Raw genomic sequence first — 23034 nt, 5'->3', positions numbered from 1 at the left:
AGAAGTAGCAGCAGGTGTCCTACAGCAGGCTCTGTCCCCCAGTAGCAGCAGCAGATGTCCTCTCTGTCCCCCAGTAGCAGAGGCAGATGTTCTACAACAGGCTCTGCCCTTCAGTAGCAGCAGCAGATGTACTCCAGAAGGCTCTGCCCCCTAGTAGCAGCAGCAGATGTCCTACAGCAGGCTCTGCCCTTCAGTAGCAGCAGTAGGTGTCCTCTCTGTCCCCCAGTAGCAGAGGCAGATGTTCTACAGCAGGCTCTGCCCTCCAGTAGCAGCAGCAGATGTCCTACAGCAGGCTCTGCCCCCCCAGCAGCAGGTGTCCTCCAGCAGGCTCTGCTCCCCAGTAGCAGCAGTAGGTGCCCTCTCTGACCCCCAGTAGCAGCAGCAGGTGTCCTCCAGCAGGCTCTGCCCCTCATGTACCGTGTACAGGTTAACCACTTGCCGACCACACACTCATACCGTGCGGCTGCAAAGTGGTAGCTGGAGGACCAGCGACGCACATCTGCGTCACCAGGTGCCTCCCTAATTAATCAGGAAAGGCCGCTCGCACGAGCGGCCGTTTCCTGTTAGATCACGGAGCAGGTCTCCGTGAATAGCCTGCGAGCCGCGATCAGCGCAGCGCAGGAGACATTTGTCTCCTTTGTTTACATTGAACGGCGCTGCTGCGCAGCAGCGCCGTAAGGCAGATCGGCGATCCCCGGCCAATCAGCGGCCAGGGATCTCCGCCATGTGACAGAGGACATCCCGATCACCAGGGGGAACAGGTAGGAGAGGGAGGGGAGGAATTTCGCCACGGAGGGGGGAGCTTTGAGGTGCCCCCCCCCCCCCGCAACATGCCAGCCAGGAGGAGCGATCAGACCCCCCTGCACATCATCCCCATAGGGGGGGAAAAAGTGGAGCGATCTGATCGATCTGCCTGCACCCTGATCTGTGCTGGGGGCTGCAGAGCCCACCCAGCACAGATCACAAAAAACAGCGCTGGTCCTTAAGGGGGGGTAAAGGCTGGGTCCTCAAGTGGTTATACCCCTCATAGCAGTCCTGACACTCCTCCCACCCCTAAATAGGAAAACAAGAACAAAAAATGTATAAACAACCTGCCATAACCAATTGTTATCAATATCCATACAAGCCCATGGATAAAATCCCATCGTGAAAAGAAACATCCCCAGCCCTCCATACTCCACCTCACAGCCTGCAGAGCTCATCTCTCCAGCCAGCCTGGCTGCACCTCACCTCCTCAGGGTGGGAAGCGCGAGGACGGGCCTGGTGGGCGTGGCCAGTGTGGTGAAGAGGTACTCACTGTCTGGGTGCGGCCAGAAAAAGAGCGGGCAATGCCAGGGGGCATGGCTAAGCTCCTCAGAGCAGCATTTGCAGTAACCAGTCCTGCCACTGGAGGCATACTTACTGATGGGCATCCAGGTATTTTCCACCTCATCCAGGCGGCAAGCAGGTTGTTTTCAGTGTCCTATCATTATTTTGCAACACCAGCATAATAAACACTTCTTATTATCCCCACATCACTAGATCAAATTATTCCAGGCATGTGCTCAGAACCATGACTGGGGTGACCCGAACCTCGCTTCCCCTCCTTAATACTACAACTGTCCACCAACTGGTTCACTAGCCCTTATTTATACTTACCTGGGGCTACCTCAAGTCCTTCGCTGTCCTCCGTTATGACTCCCGGAAATCCAAGCAGTCGAAGCCTTCTGCACATGCGCTGCTCGGCCATGCAAGCACCCCTTGTGCTCTCATCCCTTGGAGCGCTGTGTGACAACAGCGCAGAAGCCCACGACTGGCGGCAACTGACTGGATTACTGGAATTTGTAGCACAATAACACAGGGGCCAAAGGGGCTGGAGAAAGCCCCAGGTAAGTAGAAATAAACTCCAGTGTACCATCTCAGGTACAGAGAAAGTAAGATGGGGTGGGGGAAAAATTCATACATACCTGGGGCTTCCTCCAGACCCCTTCAGACCTTTGGCTCCCTCGGCGTCCTCTGGGGCCGCCTCAAAATGCCGCTATGGTCCTCTGAAGTCTTCATTCCAGGCGTACTGCACGGCTTGGCCACACACGTGCGGCCAGGAGCGTACTGTGCAAGCTCAGAACGATCCTGGCGACACAATGGCACCATCTAGTACGGCTTCAGAGAGGACCCTAGCGGCAGGTCGAGGCGGTCCTGGAGGACGGCAAGAGAGCCAGAGGTCTGAAAGGGGCTGTAGAAAGCCCCATGTATGTATGCATTTTTCCTCAACCCCATCTCAGGTAGACTTTAAAGTAAACCTGAGATAAAATAAAAAGAAAAATGCATACATACCTGGGGCTTCCTCCAGACCCCTTCAACCTAATTGCTCCCTCGTTGCGGTCCTCCGCCTCCTTGATCCTCTGTTATTGCTCCCGGTAACAGGGCTTACTTAGCCTGGCTGCGCAGCACCGGGAGCGCATGTGACTGCACCGGGACAAATAACGGAGGATCCAGAAGGCGGAAGATGGCAGCAAGGGAGCGATCATGCTGAAGGGGGTTGAAGGCAGCCCCAGGTATGTATGATTCTTTCTTTTTATTTCATTTCAGGTACACTTTAAAGCGTACCCGTGAAGATAAAACAGCTACTTTCAGATGTTGTTTCAATAAAAATCTTTGAAAGCAAAAGAGCTGCTTACCTATGAAGAGGGAAGCTTCTGGATCTACAGAGACATCTCATGTCCTCCTTGACGTTCCCAACAAGAGCTTGTCAGATACTGTATGTTCGCATGTCCGCACTCCCTGCCATGTTCGAGCATGGCTGTACTGCTGAAGCATTCGCACAGGTGCTGTACAGCTGTGTTTGTGAAGCAGTCGCGTAGGTACAGCTGCGCTCGTGAACGCACGTAGATGCGGTTCGGCTGTGCTTGTGAAGCTCTCTTGTAGGTATGGCTGCGCTCGTGCAGCACTCACGTAGATGCTGTATGGCAGCGCTTGTGAAGTACTCGTGCAGGTGTGGTATTTCTGTGCTTGTGAAACACTTGCATAGGTGTGGTACTGCTGCGCTTGTGATGCACTTGCGTAGGTGTGGTACAGCTGCACTCGTGAAGCACTTGTGTAGGTGAAGACCTCACATAGGTGCAGTATGACAGCGCTCGTGAAGCACTTGCATAGGTGCGGTATAGCATCGCTCGTGAAGTACTTGCGTAATTGCGGTATGGCTGCGCTTGTGAAGGACTCGTGTAGGTGCGGTAAGGCTGCACTCGTGAAGCTCTTGTGTAGGTGCGGCTGCGCTCGGCAAGCCCTCGCATAGCTCCAGTACTACTGTTCTCGTGCAGAACTTGGGTAGGTCCAGTACTACTGTGCTTGTGAAGCCCTCACATAGGTGCAGTATGGCTGTGCTAGTGAAGCTCTTGCGTAGGTCCAGTACTACTGTGCTTCTGATGCCCTTGCGTAGGTCCAGTACTTCTGTGCTCGTGAAACCCTCACGTAGGTCCAGTACTACTGTGCTCGTGAAGCTCTTGTGAAGGTGTGGTACAGCTGCGCTCGTGCATGAAAGGGAATGCAGTCATAATGTAAAAGAGGTTACCTGGCAGCGGTGGTAAACTCGAGGAGGACGTGGGAGGCCTCAAGGCGATCCCTCTTCATAGGTAAGTAGTCAACTTTATTGTTTTCAAACGCCTAGGGTTCACTACAGGCAACTTTGCTGTCTTTGTAGTGTACTCGCTTATCTGCTTTAAGCAGAATTATGTGTGTGATGTTGTCTGTGTAGAGCCGAATGCATTACACGAGTAGCGTTACATTGTGCTCTACACATTGGGGTTGATTCACTAAACCGTGCTATGACAAATAGCACACCTTATCAAAGATATCACACCTTCTCAAAGTTAACACACCTTATCAGAGTAGCATAGCGACCGCTACGAACCTGCAGGGGGTCAGGGCAGGACGAGTGCCATTGCCAATTAGCAGGCATAGGTTCGTAGCGCTCGCTATGCTACTCTTATAAGGCGTGTTAACTTTGATAAGGTGTGATATCTTTGATAAGGTGTGCTATTTGTCATAGAACAGTTTAGTGAATCAACTCCATTTTCCGGTAAGAGTTTACACACGTTATACTGCTTAGTGTATACTTCCCTTTGTGAGATTGCAGTGCAAGTGACAAGAGAGAAGAAGGCTTCTTTTCCACAGGAGACTGAATTGTGTGCTTGTTTGTCAAGTGATGTCACTCCTACAAAGCTCCGTCACCCCACCCCCCAACCAACCCAGATGTAACGATTGGTGTCAGCAAGCACAGATTTTCTGATTATTGGTGATCTGCAGTATCACCAACAATACAAATGCTATACCTGATTATATGGTGATCTGCAGAATCACCAATAATGCAAGTATAGCGAGACACAGAACAATCGGATGCAGGAAGGTGCTTGGTGCAATAAAGTATCTCTATAGGGCACAGAAATACAACCTCCAGCAAGCTGGAACAGCAGACAACAATGATATACAGTGTAAATTCACAAGTCTGTGGAAAAGTCCACCACACAGTAATTCCTCAGAGGTGTGGTTACCTCTGAATGGGAAACCCGTGTGTGAGATCCTCCAAAGGACGCAGTGGAGGAGTCTCGGCCTCTAGCAGAAATGGTATGCTAGTGGCGGTCGTCTCAGAGAGGCAAGCCTCTGATAGAACCCTACAGTGGGAGACGTTCCACTATAGGGAGAAAGGTCAGACAAAATGAGGTTCGGCAACAGATCAGGCGGCAACAGTACAGAAACGTGAGACAAGAGAATAGTCGGAAACCAAGCCAATAGTCGATAACGGTACGGGCTGGCGAAGTACAGAATCAGAAAGCAGAAGAATAGTCAACACAGGCACAGAATCATACGCGATAAATCAAGACAGTATAATATGTGTATATATTGGCGATAAACCAATATATAACACAATATCAAATACAAGGCTGACTAGGTGTGACAAGAGCCGGGGTCCTGCCGGATTATCACACAGGAACTGACTAGGTCTGAGTGCTGACACAGGGTATCGCAAACACAGACGAAGTGCTACTGAAAAGCACTTCCTTAAATACTGCCTGAGAAAGGAGTCTCCACCCCAAGCAGCAACCAATCAGAGCAGGCTAAAAACGTCAGCTGACCTCCAGGTCAGCTGACGCGCTTTCTAAGAGCATAAAGGCGTGTCTGGCATGCGCGCGCACCCCCTAGAGGCACAATGACAGAGCCCTGGTGAGAAGCACGCTGGTGAGATTGGCGCTGTGTGCTCGGAAGGTTTTGCGCAACGGATGCGGGCAAATTTCCGCATCCCGCGTTGGAAAGTCCACCTGTCGGAACGGATGCAACCGTATTTCCGCAATCCATCCGGCGTTGCGGATTTTTTGTTACACCAGACCTGAACACGTTGCCATGCTGCAATGTCTCCCAAGATTCTTGGAGGAATGGAGCGCGCAGGCAGGAGCACTGAACTTCCACTCAGGTCCCTGCAGGTGACAATACTGATCAGAGCTCAGTACTTGTGCCCTGCAGAGCACCCTAGCCGTGGTGGCAGCGAAACCGAATGCAACAGCAACAGGTGGACCAGACGGGTGGCATCAGCAGCAGATCAGATACACAACAGTGCGTATGTGAATGAGGCACGCAGATACTGCATGGACCATTGCGTATCCTGCGCTGATGAGCTGTGAATGCACTGTTGTGCATCCGGTACAGTGTGAATCCAACCTGAGATTTTCCAATTTATGTTATCAGACTTTTGAGCGATAAACAGCATATAACTGATGGAAAATTAAAAGATGAGATATGGCGAAGCAACAGATGAATGGCAGATACCATCAGAGTGATCAAATCTATCAGAAAGTGATCAGAAAGATCGCTGGGTCAGGTGTATGGCCACTTTCCAATGCTAAATCCCCTTCCTGATGACTAACCCTAGCCTATACCCCAAATGTACAACCCAAATGTTAAAGTGTACCTGCAGGGAAAACGTTGCCCAAATTGGATACTTACCTCATTAGATGGAAGCCTCTGAATACTCCAGAGGCGCCCCCCTCCAGCTCACTGTTCCAGCACTGGGACCCTCTGAATCTATTTGACATGGGCTGTTGAATTGGTTCAGGAGGTCACACTCCTGTCTGCATTGCAGAGGTGTAAGACGCCTCTTGTCTGCACTGTAGCATGACTTTTCTGCCGAGCACAAATGTCTCCCAGCTACTGCGCAGGCATTCGGTGCTCCTGCACTCGGTCATGGATGGGAGCATGGGCAGTGCTGATGGTTGCAGTATCTCTACTGAGGTAAGTATCTGACTTTTTTTTTTTTTTTTTTGCTAAAGAACATCCTGAACTACTGGTAGGTGAAAAACTAAAACATATTACCTGATTCAAGGGGCAAGCTGGTACTGCTGCTCCAGTCTCCCATCTTCTTTTACATTTGTTTCTGTAAAGAAAATAAAGAATGGCTGCGACTCCGAGGTCACGACACAGCAGATACAGCTTTGTGTCCTCCACTGAGAGCACTGAGTGGAGGGGAAGGGGGCGGAGAGAGCCAGTGAGATGGCCTGAGAAGTGGGGACAGGGTTACACAGAGGAGCACCTCCTGCTAAGGATGCCCCTTCCCCATTACTCTACCAACAATCTGCTTGTCGGTAGATTCAGTGGGGCTAGAAGAGTGTAGGGGGGCTGAGAGCAGCGCGGTAGGGACTCGGAGGCATGTCCTTCAGATGGGTACATGCATCTGTGTCCCACTTATCACATGAAGAACTTAGTCATAAATCCTTTGTGACTAACCCTAACCTCCCAGGCCATTTTCCACTACACAGCTGAATCGCAAATCACTAGTGATTTTTAAATCGCTAGGATTGCTACTTCATCATAGAAATCATGAGAAGTATTTTCCACTATAGTGATTCGATTTGTAAATCGCAATCGCTTTCTGGAGCGATTTTCAGAGGGATAATGCAATGCAAATCGCAATCGCATAACAACATTAATGAAAAATCACAATCGCTGGCGTTTGTGATTGCAATTGCTAGTGGAAAAGGGCCCTTACTATGTGTGATCCTCTTCCTGAAACTAACCCTATCCTCCCCCAATGCTATGTCACTTTTCTGACACCAAACCCTAATCTCCATCACCTAACACTAAACGCTCTTCCTGATGCATAACTTACCTCAATACTAAATCCCCTTCATAACACCTAAGCCTTCTGTAATGGTGCTGCTAAGTAGTGTTGGGCGAACAGTGTTCGCCACTGTTCGGGTTCTGCAGAACATCACCCTGTTCGGGTGATGTTCCAATTCGGCCGAACACCTGATGGTGTTCGGCCAAACCGTTCGGCCACATGGCCGAACTAAGAGCGCATGGCCGAACGTTCCCCGAACGTTCGGCTAGCGCTGTGATTGGCCGAACGGGTCACGTGGTTCGGACCCGAACGCGCTCTGATTGGCCGAACTGTCACGTGGTTCGGGTAAATAAATACCCGAACCACGTCATATTTCCGCCATTTGTCTGTGGGTTTAGCTTTGGGTAGGCAGGCAGGGTAGTTCGCGCTCCAGCCACGCTAGCCAGGGTCCCCCCAGTCATTGTGTCGCTGCTGGGAATAGTAGTACACCGCTCGCTCAGCATTCTGTTTACTGCCACTCTGTGTACCTCGCTCAGCCACACTATATAGCATTCTGTTTACTGTTCTGTGTCTGCTGGGAATAGTAGTACACCGCTCGCTCAGCCACACTATATAGCATTCTGTTTACTGCCACTCTGTGTACCTCGCTCAGCCACACTATATAGCATTCTGTTTACTGTTCTGTGTCTGCTGGGAATAGTAGTACACCACTCGCTCAGCCACACTATATAGCATTCTGTTTACTGCCACTCTGTGTACCTCGCTCAGCCACACTATATAGCATTCTGTTTACTGTTCTGTGTCTGCTGGGAATAGTAGTACACCGCTCGCTCAGCCACACTATATAGCATTCTGTTTACTGTTCTGTGTCTGCTGGGAATAGTAGTACACCGCTCGCTCAGCCACACTATATAGCATTCTGTTTACTGCCACTCTGTGTACCTCGCTCAGCCACACTATATAGCATTCTGTTTACTGTTCTGTGTCTGCTGGGAATAGTAGTACACCGCTCGCTCAGCCACACTATATAGCATTCTGTTTACTGCCACTCTGTGTCTGCTGGGAATTGTAGTACACCGCTCACCCGCCACTGTATAGCATTGTGCTCTGTGTCGCTGCTGGGAATAGTGGTACACCGCTCACCCGCCACTGTATAGCATTGTGCTCTGTGTCGCTGCTGGGAATAGTGGTACACCGCTCACCCGCCACTGTATAGCATTGTGCTCTGTGTCGCTGCTGGGAATAGTGGTACACCGCTCAGCCACACTATATAGCATTCTGTTTACTGTTCTGTGTCTGCTGGGAATAGTAGTACACCGCTCGCTCAGCCACACTATATAGCATTCTGTTTACTGCCACTCTGTGTACCTCGCTCAGCCACACTATATAGCATTCTGTTTACTGCCACTCTGTGTCTTCTGGGAATAGTAGTACACCGCTCACCCGCCACTGTATAGCATTGTGCTCTGTGTCGCTGCTGGGAATAGTGGTACACCGCTCACCCGCCACTGTATAGCATTGTGCTCTGTGTCGCTGCTGGGAATAGTGGTACACCACTCACCCGCCATTGTATAGCATTGTGCTCTGTGTCGCTGCTGGGAATAGTGGTACACCGCTCACCTGCCACTGTATAGCATTGTGCTGTGTGTCGCTGCTGGGAATAGTGGTACACCGCTCAGCCACACTATATAGCATTCTGTTTACTGTTCTGTGTCTGCTGGGAATAGTAGTACACGGCTCGCTCAGCCACACTATATAGCATTCTGTTTACTGCCACTCTGTGTACCTCGCTCAGCCACACTATATGGCATTCTGTTTACTGCCACTCTGTGTCTTCTGGGAATAGTAGTACACCGCTCACCCGCCACTGTATAGCATTGTGCTCTGTGTCGCTGCTGGGAATAGTGGTACACTGCTCACCCGCCACTGTATAGCATTGTGCTCTGTGTCGCTGCTGGGAATAGTGGTACACCGCTCACCCGCCACTGTATAGCATTGTGCTCTGTGTCGCTGCTGGGAATAGTGGTACACCGCTCAGCCACACTATATAGCATTCTGTTTACTGTTCTGTGTCTGCTGGGAATAGTAGTACACCGCTCGCTCAGCCACACTATATAGCATTCTGTTTACTGCCACTCTGTGTACCTCGCTCAGCCACACTATATAGCATTCTGTTTACTGCCACTCTGTGTCTGCTGGGAATAGTAGTACACCGCTCACCCGCCACTGTATAGCATTGTGCTCTGTGTCGCTGCTGGGAATAGTGGTACACCGCTCACCCGCCACTGTATAGCATTGTGCTCTGTGTCGCTGCTGGGAATAGTGGTACACCGCTCACCCGCCATTGTATAGCATTGTGCTCTGTGTCGCTGCTGGGAATAGTGGTACACCGCTCACCTGCCACTGTATAGCATTGTGCTGTTTGTCGCTGCTGGGAATAGTGGTACACCGCTCACCCGCCACTGTATAGCATTGTGCTCTGTGTCGCTGCTGGGAATAGTGGTACACCGCTCACCCGCCACTGTATAGCATTGTGCTCTGTGTCGCTGCTGGGAATAGTGGTACTGTATAGCATTTCTGTACTGCCACTGTACTGCTGCCAGTCAGCGTGTACTGTAAGGATAAGTGAAATGAGGAAGAAATCCGGTGAAAGAGGGAGGGGCAAGGGAAAAGGTGTTTCCCCTGACGGTTCACGTACAGGCCACAGGGGAGCACCCAAGAAAACCCACTCAATACCGCCCATGTTGTCCAGGACAACAACCCTCACAAATCCAAAAGAACAGGACCAGATAATTACTTGGATGACCTCTCAAGCGTCCAGCAGTGGGTTAAGCAGCACCAGCACATCACGCACGAGGTCCGAGTCCTCAGCCAGTTACAAGGAGCCAGTGGGCACAAAGCTGACACAACCGGCAGCGACACCACGCACACAACTGCCAGATAACCAGTCCGATGAATTACCTCAGGACACAATGGGGTATTCGCAGGAGCTATTCCCAGCCCAACAAACTTCCACCTTTCAAAGGTCAATGGAGGAACAGCCAGAAATGTTGTGCCCGGATTCACAACCATTAACTGTGGGAAATGCACCGCGCACTGAAATACAAGGTCGAGTCCGAGGAGGACTCGGAAACCCAAATCCCAGAGCAAGTTGGGCAGGAGGGGTTGCAATTGCAGGAGGTCGGCCAACAAGATCTGGAAGACGACGTTGGAGTGAGCTGCGCAGAGGTTGTTCTGGGGAGCTCTACTCCACGGCGGCGGCCCCCCACAATGACATATGACGAGTTTGAGGAGATGGAAGAGGAGGGTATGGACAATGTGGACAGAGACCCAGATTTTGTTTGTGAACGAGAACATCGCCGTCGTAGCAGCAGCACAGATGAGTCTGTTGAAGAACCCACTGCTGCACGAGTTCGCCTTGTGCCACAAGGTAGGCGGCGCGCAATTTCAGGCACCACAAGCGTGGAAGTTCAAGTAAGAGGCAAAAGAGGAGCAAACAGAAATCGCCAGCAAGGCAGGTGCTCCAAAGTCTGGGCTTTCTTTGAAGACTGCACTGAGGATGTTACCATGGCGATTTGCAAGGTGTGCAAGACCCGCCTGAGCAGGGGGAAAAGTATTAACAACCTCTCCACCACCAGCATGAGCCGCCACATGCTATCCAAACATCCCACTCTGTGGGCAAACTCGGCAGGACAGGGTACCAGCAACACTGCCTCCCTTGGGTTCACCAGACTCACCACCAGACCCGCCTCAGCAGCAGCGGTAGCCCAGCCATTGCATGGTTCACAACATTCACAAACATCAGACGCTGCTGACACTGTCACTTTCCGGAGTAGTGCTCTTGAGGTCTCCCAGTCTTCATCAAACACAACAACCAACAGCCCTTCCGTGTGCAGCGCTACGGTTCAGTTGTCTGTGTCGGAGATGTTTGAGCGCAAGAGGAAATTGCCAGCAAATGACCCCCGGGCCGTGGCAGTAACAGCCAGCATAGCCAAGCTTCTGGCCTGCGAAATGCTGCCATATCGAGTGGTGGAGACAAACAGCTTCAAGGGCATGATGTCAGTGGCCATCCCACGTTACGTGGTTCCCAGCCGCTACCACTTTGCACGCTCTGCAGTGCCTGAGTTGCATGAGCACGTGGTCAGCAAAATAACCCGAAGCTTGAAGAATGCCGTTGCCTGCAAGGTTCACCTCACCACTGACACCTGGACGAGTGCGTTCGGCCAGGGTCGATACATCTCCCTTACCGCGCACTGGGTGAACCTTGTGGAGCCTGGCAGCGATTCCTCACCTGCTACGGCGCGGGTGTTGCCCACGCCACAAACAGCTGCACCGCCGTCCCTCCCACTGGATAACAACAGCAGCACCTACCTCTCTGACTCCTTCTCCTCCAACGCATCTCAAAGCTGTACCTCATCCGGAAACGCTAACCCAGCAGCAGTAGGATCGTGGAAGCAGTGCAGCACAGCTGTTGGCATGCGTCAGCAAGCGTTGCTGAAGCTGATCTGCCTTGGGGATAAGCAGCACACAGGGGAGGAAATTTGGAAGGGAATAAAGGAACAGACGGAGTTGTGGCTGGCACCGCTGGACCTGAAACCGGGCATGGTTGTGTGTGATAATGGGAGTAATCTCATTCGCGCTTTAAGGTTGGCTAAGCTGACACACATCCCTTGCCTGGCGCACGTGATGAACCTAGTAGTTCAGCGGTTCCTGAGGACATACCCAGGCGTGGCCGATCTTCTGTTGAAGGTGCGTCGAGTGGCCAAACATTGTAGAAATTCCAGTACTGCTTCGGGGGCACTCACCAAGATGCAGGAGCGCTTCAATCTCCCCCACCATCGCTTGCTGTGTGATGTCCCTACGCGCTGGAATTCTACGCTGCACATGCTAGCCCGCTTTTGTGAGCAGAAGAGTGCAGTGGTCCAGTACATGACGGTGCAGTACCGAGGCGCATCCGGACAGCTGCCAAGCTTCTGTGGATCCGATTGGGCCAACATGTTGGACCTCTGCCAAGTCCTCCAAAATTTTGAGCAATCCACGTTGCTTGTGAGCAGTGACAACTCTTCAGTCAGCATTACCATACCACTGCTGTGTTTACTGAAGAGGTCAATGTTGAAAATCAAGGAAACAGCTGTCATGATGCAACTGGGGGAATCTGAAGGAGAAAACGATCAGCGTGATGGTACCAACATCAGGCCATCCGCCTCAGGGAACGCTGGCCCCAGCAGCTATGACGAAGAAGAGGAGGAGGAACAGCTGGAGTTGGAGCAGGAATTTCATGCCACCACTGACGAGGGCCAGAGCGGTGCACGTTGGACTTCCACAATTCAGCGCGAATGGTCAGCAGAAGCAGACCAGGAGGAAGGTGACGACTATGATGCATCACAACAACTATCACAACGCTCACAAGAGGATGATGAGGATTCTGGTAGGACTCTGGCACACATGGCTCAATTCATGCTAGACTGCATTGAACGTGACCCACGCATTGTGCGCATTTTGGACAACACCAATTACTGGGTTTATACCCTTCTGGATCCACGGTACAAACACAATGTTCCAAAACTGCTTGAAGAAAGAGTCAGACAGGTCAAAATGGAAGAATACCAGCAGGCCCTTGTGGAGACTTTAGAGAGGAGATTGACATCCTCCCCCTCCTCTAGCCAGTTGTACGCCGACAGACTGACTTCCGCAAACCCAGGACGACCAGGAGGGCAGCAAACAACGCAAGCCGCAACTAGTGCCCAAAAGGGAATGGTATCGGCAGTGTCCTTGGAGTGGGAAAATTTTCTGACACCCATGCAGCAGCAGCCCACTGAACAGCAAGCGTGCAGATCCACCTCCAACACCGATCGCCTGGAGAAGATGGTCAAGGACTACATGTCAGATGACGTAGCTGTGTCGAACAATCCATCTGCACCCTTCAACTATTGGGTATCGAAGCTAGACACCTGGCACGAACTGGCAATGTACGCAATAGAGGTGCTGGCTTGCCCGGCAGCCAGCGTTATGTCGGAACGCTGTTTCAGTGCTGCCGGAGGCATCGTCACAGATCGGCGTATCCGCCTCTCCACAGAAAATGCAGACCGTCTGACTCAAATTAAAATGAATCAATCCTGGATTGGAAATGACTATGCAACACTCCAGGACCCCAACCAAGTAACATGACCAATGAACATCTGGGATGGTGTAGCGTTTCCGGTCCCTGTTTATTGAACCTCTCATCTGTATTACATTTATGACTACATGGCGGCAAAAAGCATTGCTGCTATATCCGCATGCTTTTTGTCCTCATGCAAGGCCTGGGTTGTTGTGTCTCACAAAGCGTGGCCTTCTCCTCCTGCACCTCCTCCTGTTCCATCACGTCTGCTGCTGCTGGGTTAGCGTTGCCGCGTGGTCCCTGTTTATTGAACCACTTATCTTTATTACATTTATAACTGCATGGCGGTACAAAGCATGCTATCCGCACGCTTCTTGTCCTCATGCAAGGCCTGGGTTGTTGTGTCTCACAAAGCGTGGCCTTCTCCTCCTGCGCCTCCTCCTGTTCCATCATGTCTGCTGCTGCTGGGTTAGCGTTGCCGCGTGGTCCCTGTTTATTGAACCACTTATCTTTATTACATTTATGACTGCATGGCGGTACAAAGCATGCTATCCGCACGCTTCTTGTCCTCATGCAAGGCCTGGGTTGTTGTGTCTCACAAAGCGTGGCCTTCTCCTCCTGCACCTCCTCCTGTTCCATCACGTCTGCTGCTGCTGGGTTAGCGTTGCCGCGTGGTCCCTGTTTATTGAACCACTTATCTTTATTACATTTATGACTGCATGGCGGTACAAAGCATGCTATCCGCACGCTTCTTGTCCTCATGCAAGGCCTGGGTTGTTGTGTCTCACAAAGCGTGGCCTTCTCCTCCTGCGCCTCCTCCTGTTCCATCACGTCTGCTGCTGCTGGGTTAGCGTTGCCGCGTGGTCCCTGTTTATTGAACCACTTATCTTTATTACATTTATGACTGCATGGCGGTACAAAGCATGCTATCCGCACGCTTCTTGTCCTCATGCAAGGCCTGGGTTGTTGTGTCTCACAAAGCGTGGCCTTCTCCTCCTGCGCCTCCTCCTGTTCCATCACGTCTGCTGCTGCTGGGTTAGCGTTGCCGCGTGGTCCCTGTTTATTGAACCACTTATCTTTATTACATTTATGACTGCATGGCGGTACAAAGCATGCTATCCGCACGCTTCTTGTCCTCATGCAAGGCCTGGGTTGTTGTGTCTCACAAAGCGTGGCCTTCTCCTCCTGCGCCTCCTCCTGTTCCATCACGTCTGCTGCTGCTGGGTTAGCGTTGCCACGTGGTCCCTGTTTATTGAACCACTTATCTTTATTACATTTATGACTGCATGGCGGTACAAAGCATGCTATCCGCACGCTTCTTGTCCTCATGCAAGGCCTGGGTTGTTGTGTCTCACAAAGCGTGGCCTTCTCCTCCTGCGCCTCCTCCTGTTCCATCACGTCTGCTGCTGCTGGGTTAGCGTTGCCACGTGGTCCCTGTTTATTGAACCACTTATCTTTATTACATTTATGACTGCATGGCGGTACAAAGCATGCTATCCGCACGCTTCTTGTCCTCATGCATGGCCTGGGTTGTTGTGTCTCACAAAGTGTGGCCTTCTCCTCCTGCACCTCCTCCTGTTCCATCACGTCTGCTGCTGCTGGGTTAGTGTTGCCGCGTGGTCCCTGTTTATTGAACCACTTATCTTTATTACATTTATGACTGCATGGCGGTACAAAGCATGCTATCCGCACGCTTCTTGTCCTCATGCAAGGCCTGGGTTGTTGTGTCTCACAAAGCGTGGCCTTCTCCTCCTGCGCCTCCTCCTGTTCCATCACGTCTGCTGCTGCTGGGTTAGCGTTGCCGCGTGGTCCCTGTTTATTAAACCACTTATCTTTATTACATTTATGACTGCATGGCGGTACAAAGCATGCTATCTGCACGCTTCTTGTCCTCATGCATGGCCTGGGTTGTTGTGTCTCACAAAGCGTGGCCTTCTCCTCCTGCGCCTCCTCCTGTTCCATCACGTCTGCTGCTGCTGGGTTAGCGTTGCCGCGTGGTCCCTGTTTATTGAACCACTTATCTTTATTACATTTATGACTGCATGGCGGTACAAAGCATGCTATCCGCACGCTTCTTGTCCTCATGCAAGGCCTGAGTTGTTGTGTCTCACAAAGCGTGGCCTTCTCCTCCTGCGCCTTCTCCTGTTCCATCACGTCTGCTGCTGCTGGGTTAGCGTTGCCGCGTGGTCCCTGTTTATTGAACCACTTATCTTTATTACATTTATGACTGTATGGCGGTACAAAGCATGCTATCCGCACGCTTCTTGTCCTCATGCAAGGCCTGGGTTGTTGTGTCTCACAAAGCGTGGCCTTCTCCTCCTGCGCCTCCTCCTGTTCCATCACGTTTGCTGCTGCTGGTGCTGGGTTAGCGTTACCGGTCCCTTTTCCTGGAACCTCTTCTCTGTATTACATTTATGACTGCATGGCGAAAAAAAGCATGTTACCTGTGCAAAGAAACATGACATTTTCCACATTTAAAAGACAGTTTTTCCTTTGAAACTTTACAATCAATTTTCTCAAAAACTATAAGCTCTTTTTCAAATATTTTTTTTTCCTCTTGTACCCACTCCCAAGGTGCACATACCATGCTAATTTGGGGTATGTAGCATGTAAGGAAGCTTTACAAAGCATGAAAGTTCGGGTCCCCATTGACTTCCATTATGTTCGGAGTTCGGCACGAACACCCGAACATCGCGGCGATGTTCGGCGAACGTTCGCGAACCCAAACATCTAGGTGTTCGCCCAACACTACTGCTAAGGCTAAACATTAGTTGCTCATTCCATAGATCCCTAGTAGTGATCCTCTGACCCAAATAGTCACGCTTCAGGATTCCTAATCATCATCAGTAAATGAGAAGGCAGCGGGGGACAATTACCCTCCAGTGGTGCACTTTAGTAATGGAGCCCCTATATGTCCGCCCCTATGCAAGTAATTGGGTATAAAGCTTTTTATGACCTGTACCTATTTATTGTAAAGTAAGGGGAAAAAACAAACTTTTTTTTGTCTGTATTCTTCTTTTTCTGATGTGATCTTTTTCTGTATACTTATTTCTTCTGTGCAATTCTGCCTTCCTTCTTCTTTTTACATCTGTAATCTTGCTTGAAGATCCGATCTGTGGCCGGTACTCTCCACGGGTTCTACCGCAGCATCCACCTCTGTTATATTTCCATATATATATATATATATAAATATACAGTATATTGCTATATTTACTCCCGATACCCACACACCTATGCCAGGCTCCCCTATGACAGTTGCTCCCTGCTGCAGCTGTGGTAACCTGCTTAGATGGCGGCTGCTCAAGCGGCTCATCACTACAGTATAAAATTGTAGCCTCGGAAAAAAGCAACTTCAAACTTCCGCCGGTGTTTCTCATTGGCTCACTTAGACTAAGCCTAAGGGCTCTTTCACATCACAGATCGCGTATAGGAGCCGATTTCTTGCATGCATTAATGGCCTGCGCATGACGTTGGGAAGATACAGAGGAACGCTAATTAGCGGCGGTAGTTCTAATTTACCGGACGGGAAAATGCCGTGGCTGGACGTTAAGAAAAATAGATTTTCATGTTTCCTTTCTAAAAGCTGGCCACTAACGGTCCAATTTCTAGTGAAAAATCGTTAGATCGATCAGAAATTCTGATCGGACGAAAAATCGTTCACTACACCATCAACTAACCAATCATTGCTTCCTATCTATCACGACCACCAAGAAAATCTAAATTTTCGTTCGACGAAAATTCATTCGGGCGACATTTTTTTCACTCGTTCATAATCGATTGTGTCCACCAATGGAGATTATTTACAACCAATCCGATCAGAATTTCTGATCGCTCGAACGATTTTTCGCTAGAAATTGGACTGTTAGTGGGCAGCTTAAAGGCAAACTAGGCGCGATCCGTTAAAACGCTCAGTCTTATTACATTACAACGCATCTGGGAGCTTCGTAACGTCCAGTTGCTGCGTTTTCCCATCGGGTAAATTAGAACTACCACCGTTAATTAGCGTCCCACCGCAACTTTCTGACATCATGCCACAGGCCAATAATGCATGCAGGAAATCGTCTCCTGCACGCGTTCTGTGATGTAGCCATAAGTGGCCCAAGGGGATCCTCCCTGATGAAGATTCTCATTGGCCAGTTTTATGTACTAATGAGTGGCAGGAAGTTTGAAATTGCTTTTTGGCGTTGCTCCCATTTCATACAGTAGTGGAGAGCGGCGGTGATCCCAGCAGGGGAACCTGGGACAGGTGTGCTGGTGTCGTGAGTGTGTCGGGTGCCCGACATTGTAGCAGCGGGTGCGGCAGGTGTTGAAATATTGTCAGGGTACCTAACAAAGTATCAGAGGTGCGACGGATTACACGGGAGCAAAGTGACAGTGCTTTGGCACTGAACGACAGCTTCACAGCAGAAACCTTGCTCCTCATCGCCCAAAGATCAGGTCATTTGGGAGTGGGATAGTAGCCAATCCACCACTACATATGGAGAGGGTTTCAAATTCGATCACATAAAGAGCCACAATCGAGAACATAGTCGTGGGCCAAACTGTCTGTTAAGAATGAACACGTAGGCCTGGAACCCACTGAAATCAGCAAACGCAAAACGCAACCGCTAGCGTTTTGTCTGAGCGGTTTGCAAGCGGATTCATGCGCGTTTTTGGTCGTGTTTTGCATCATTGTATTTTTTTGCCCAGCGGGTGCCTAGCGTTTTGCGTTTTGCGTTTTTATCCTGATTGGTCCTGTGAATTATTTTTCATTTTGTTACAGTGTGCTGAACCGCAAAGCGCTAGCAAAACCGCTCAGTTTAGGTTTTGCTGAGCGTTTCCGCTAGCGGTTCAATACTTTACATTGAAGCGCTAACGCTCCCAAAATGCTGCACGTCCTGCTTTTGCGTTTCTGGGAAACGCAAACGCTCCTGTGGAAGTTGCCCCATCCATTAACATTAGCCCAGCGTTTTGGCAAACTGCTAGCGTATCGCAGTGCTGCCAAAAGCGCTCCTGTGGGTTCCAGCCCTAAGGCCCGGTTCACATTAGCGTTCGCTATCAGGATTTTCCGGATCAAATTCGGAGCGCATACTGTACAAACGGAACGTACGTTCCGCATAGCAATGTAATGTCTATGCGGACGTTCACACGCGTCCGTTCCGTACGTACCGGAGCCGGATCGGATCCGGACTCCGGACTCTTTTCCAACATGCGCTATTTTTTGGGTCTGGATCTCCGGCCCATGCATCCTGACCGGAGCCTGACCGGAGCCTGACAGCACCATCCGGAACACAGAAACCAATGGGAAACGGCACAGAACACACTGCCTACAAAAACCTGATGTTCTACCCCACTTCCTATGCGTATCCAAGCGGCCACTTCGGATGGGGACACATGGGCCAAGCATGTCTGGAGTGGAGCAGCAGTGACAGACGTGCTGGAGCTGTTTTGGCAGAATGTCGGAGGTGGAAGTAAGGCCTACAGCGGAGGAACCTGATTCTACAGGTGCACCAGGTGCACCTTCTGCTGACCCCAACATTTTTTTTATTTAATTTCGCTATTTTTTACCCACGGATCCTGATGGCAGCCTGATGCATGCCTGATGCAAATGGACCGGATCCTGATCGGATCCTGATCGGAACCGTACGGTTCCGATCAGGATCAGGTCCTGATCCGATCAGGATCCGATCAGGATCCGGTCCGTTTGCAAGGCAAAACGCAAGTGTATTGAACAGTCTCAAATAAAATGGCATAACTATAGTGACCGTTAGTGACAAGGCTATATATACACTATGTAAAGTGCTGCGCAGGGCCGGGCCGAGGCATAGGCTGGAGAGGCTCCAGCCTCAGGGCGCAGTGTAGGAGAGGGTGCACAATTCATTCAGCTGTCATTTCTAATTGTGTATGAAGTAGAAAGAAATAAGAAAAGGGGATACATAGAAGTGACTGCAAGCCAGATAACTATATATTAAGGTGTTGGGGAGGTTGTGGGCCCTGTGGCGCCTCTTAGTCAGTGGCGGCTCCAGGAATTTTTTTTAGGGGGTGCTATGCAGGTGCTGGACCAATTTCCGGGGGAGCTGACGACCTGCGGCGCGCAAAGCGCGCCGCGCCAAAAATGGGTGTGGCTACAACCTGCGGCGCGCGAAGCGCGCCGCGGCGAAAAAATGGGCGTGGTCATGCCCGGATGAGGGCGGGGCTAACTGTAATTTAAAGTGAACCCAGGGTGAGAGTGATATGGTGGCTGCCATATTTATTTCCTTTTAAACAATACTAGTTGCCTGGCAGCCCTGCTGATCTATTTGGCTGTAGTAGTGAACTGAATTACACCAGAAACAAGCCATGCAGCTAATCTTGTCAGTTCTGACAATATTGTCAGAAACCCCTGACCTGCTGCATGCTTGTTCAGGGTCTATGGTTGAAAGAATAAGAGGCAGAGGACCAGCACGGCAGCCAGGCAACTGGTATTGCTTAAAGGGAGATAAATATGGCAGCCTCAATATTATTCTCACCTCGGGTTCCCTTTAAAAGTGCAACGCAAAGACAGAGGGCCCAAGTTTTGGTGACCCTTTTCCCAGAAAATTCACATAATTGTGCAGGTTTTCTCAAGAAAATACACGTAATGTGAGCAGATTTTAACAAAAAACACGTCCAATGACCCCAATATGCACAATCGTTATCAGATATGGCCCCAATATGCACAATCGTTATCAGATATGGCCCCAATATGCACAATCGGTAGCAGATATGGTCCCAATATGCACAATCGGTAGCAGATATGGTCCCAATATGCACAATCGGTAGCAGATATGGTCCCAATATGCACAATCGGTAGCAGATATGGTCCCAATATGCACAATCGGTAGCAGATATGGTCCCAATATGCACAATCGGTAGCAGATATGGTCCCAATATGCACAATCGGTAGCAGATATGGTCCCAATATGCACAATCGGTAGCAGATATGGTCCCAATATGCACAATCGGTAGCAGATATGGTCCCAATATGCACAATCGGTGGCAGATATGGTCCCAATATGCACAATCGGTGGCAGATATGGTCCCAATATGCACAATCGGTGGCAGATATGGCCCCAATATGCACAATCGGTGGCAGATATGGCCCCAATATGCACAATCGGTAGCAGATATGGCCCCAATATGCACAATCGGTAGCAGATATGGCCCCAATATGCACAATCCGTAGCAGAAATGACCCCAATATGCACAATCGGTAGCAGATATGACCCCAATATGCACAATCGGTAGCAGATATGACCCCAATATGCACAATCGGTAGCAGATATGACCCCAATATGCACAATCGGTAGCAGATATGACCCCAATATGCACAATCGGTAGCAGATATGACCCCAATATGCACAATCGGTAGCAGATATGACCCCAATATGCACAATCGGTAGCAGATATGACCCCAATATGCACAATCGGTAGCAGATATGACCCCAATATGCACAATCGGTAGCAGATATGACCCCAATATGCACAATCGGTAGCAGAAATGACCCCAATATGCACAATCGGTAGCAGAAATGACCCCAATATGCACAATCGGTAGCAGAAATGACCCCAATATGCACAATCGGTAGCAGAAATGACCCCAATATGCACAATCGGTAGCAGAAATGACCCCAATATGCACAATCGGTAGCAGAAATGACCCCAATATGCACAATCGGTAGCAGAAATGACCCCAATATGCACAATCGGTAGCAGAAATCGCCCCAATATGCACAATCCGTAGCAGATATGACCCCAATATGCACAATCCGTAGCAGATATGACCCCAATATGCACAATCCGTAGCAGATATGACCCCAATATGCACAATCCGCATCACCTGAAAAAGAAAAGAAAAACCCATTTACTCACCTACAGCCAGAAGACCTTCTTTCCCGACCTCCTGTCCCGAGTCCCGACCTCATTGTGGCGCGCAGCGCCCGCGCGCCCACGATCCTCTTCCTTCCCGACGTCACCACGTCCCACGAGACTTCCTGCCTGCATGCAGAGAGCAGGGCTACGGGAAAATGGCCGCCCGAAGTCTGCAGAACAGGGCTCCGGGCGGCCATCTTACCGTAGCCCTGCCTGCTGCTCCGTGCTGCCGGTGTGTGAACTGACTTGGCGTCTTTTAGACGCCTGAAGTCAGTTCACTCCAGGGGGTGCTTTGGGGGTGCTTGGACAATTCTAGGGGGTGCTCGAGCACCCCCAAGCACCCCCCTGGCGCCGCCCCTGCTCTTAGTCTAATAGCAATCAGTGTGTGACGGCTGGGGTGGCAGGGATGGAGGGGCGTACTTTGGTGTCTCAGCCTTGGGTGCTGGAGGACCTTGTCCCTGCTCTGGTGCTGCGGAAGAGGTTGGCACTATACTGATTAATAATAATAATTTGAATATCATCTGCATATGGCAAACTTAGCAAGCGCAAGGAGGGGGATACATTTTTTTTAGGGATTTTACCGCCATCAGTGCCCCTTAGGAGAATACCCTTTGCTGCCCACCCCTGGGACGTTTTATAGAGCTTGTGGCTTTATTAAACGTATTGGTAGTCTCAGGGACAATTATGAGGGATGGCAGTGAAACCTATTCTTCATTAGAGAGAATTACAGTCTTTTTGAAAAAATACTATAGCACATTCTTTGCAGTACAAAAAAAAAATATTGACAAAACTTTATTATCATGGTCTGGCTTGACGTGATAAACAATGAACATTTAATAGTTTGCCTACTCTAAATGTTCATTGCTCATCACGTCAAGCCATACCATGAAAATTGTTGATTCCATGAAAGCTACATTTGGTTATTCATGAAGATTATGTACATGGATAATGTACATGGAAGTTTTTACGACCTTTTTTGAATTTTGTATTGTGCCAACAAAGTTTTGTCAATACTTTTATGCTGCAAAGAATGTGCTATAGTATTTTTCAAAAAGACTGTAATTCTCTCAGATGAAGCAAGTGTTAACAGTGGGTGTAGTTGTTCACCTACAGTGGTGCTCACCGCCAGGTCGTGATCACGCTTACGCGTGGATTCACGACCATTTTGACGCATTCCGCCTCGGACACGAAAATCCGTGAATAGATTTTCAACCACGAAAATCTACTTCGGCTTCGCGTGAATGCGAACAGAAATCCGCATTCACGCTCGTGAAACCCGGCGCTGAAGTCGTGGTTAGCGGAAATGCGTCAAACTATGCGGAAGTGACACATTGCAGGCCAATCAGAGTGCCCCAGCCAGGCCCTAGCAACCAATCACAGGAGGGGAGCTATGCCCTCCCCTCCTGAATATAAAGCGGCGGCCATGATGGAAAAGCTCTGTCCTTGCTAGACTGTGGTGCTGAGAGGATTATCTCCAGGCCATTGTTGTTTGAGCAAGTGCATTTATTGTGTTAAAAACAAAGCGTTTTTTTTGCTAACACTGCTCTTATACTGTACACAGTTAGCTAGTCAGTGAGTGATTGCTGTAGTTAGTTGTAGTCAGTGTAGTGTAGTGGGAGTGTGGGAGTCTAGTGATTATTTCCCTATGCCTCCATGGCAGCACTACAGGTATTGGTTCCACCCCCAATACCCCCCAGGACAATTATCTATAAAAGTGTAACTGCCCCTCCCATCCGTGTCTTTTTTTCCTGTCCCTCACCTCACAGGACTGTCGCAGGAGATTCCTGCAGATTACTTTATTTTTCCCCCTTACCGGCTGCATCAGGTAGCCTTCCGCGCAGGTTGCCTCCCCTGCTGCGTTGCCACCTCACAAGGTCTGTAAATCAGTCCGGCTGGTGGGGACCCCGTTCTGCTGGTCTTGGGGGTCCACTCTACTCCCAGGCGTATCCGCACTAAAATTGTGCAATGGAGTAATGGGAGC

At 50.1% G+C, this 23034-nt stretch overlaps 1 protein-coding gene across 4 annotated transcripts in view; it reads right to left on the bottom strand.

Annotated features, from left to right (window-relative positions):
- The window catches only part of LOC137537664 (probable palmitoyltransferase ZDHHC24), a 56617-nt gene extending 35518 nt beyond the window's left edge, over nucleotides 1-21099 (bottom strand). For all 4 annotated transcript variants that reach the window (XR_011024650.1, XR_011024651.1, XR_011024649.1 and 1 more), the window contains exon 1: nucleotides 21054-21099. The gene's annotated coding sequence lies outside the window, so the exon portion shown is untranslated. The remainder of the gene's footprint in view (nucleotides 1-21053) is intronic.
- Nucleotides 21100-23034: the final 1935 nt, after the last annotated feature.

The sequence above is a fragment of the Hyperolius riggenbachi genome, chromosome 11 (assembly GCF_040937935.1).
Source record: "Hyperolius riggenbachi isolate aHypRig1 chromosome 11, aHypRig1.pri, whole genome shotgun sequence".
NCBI classification, from domain to species: Eukaryota; Metazoa; Chordata; class Amphibia; order Anura; family Hyperoliidae; genus Hyperolius; species Hyperolius riggenbachi.
This window is presented reverse-complemented; position numbering and strand designations above follow the sequence as displayed.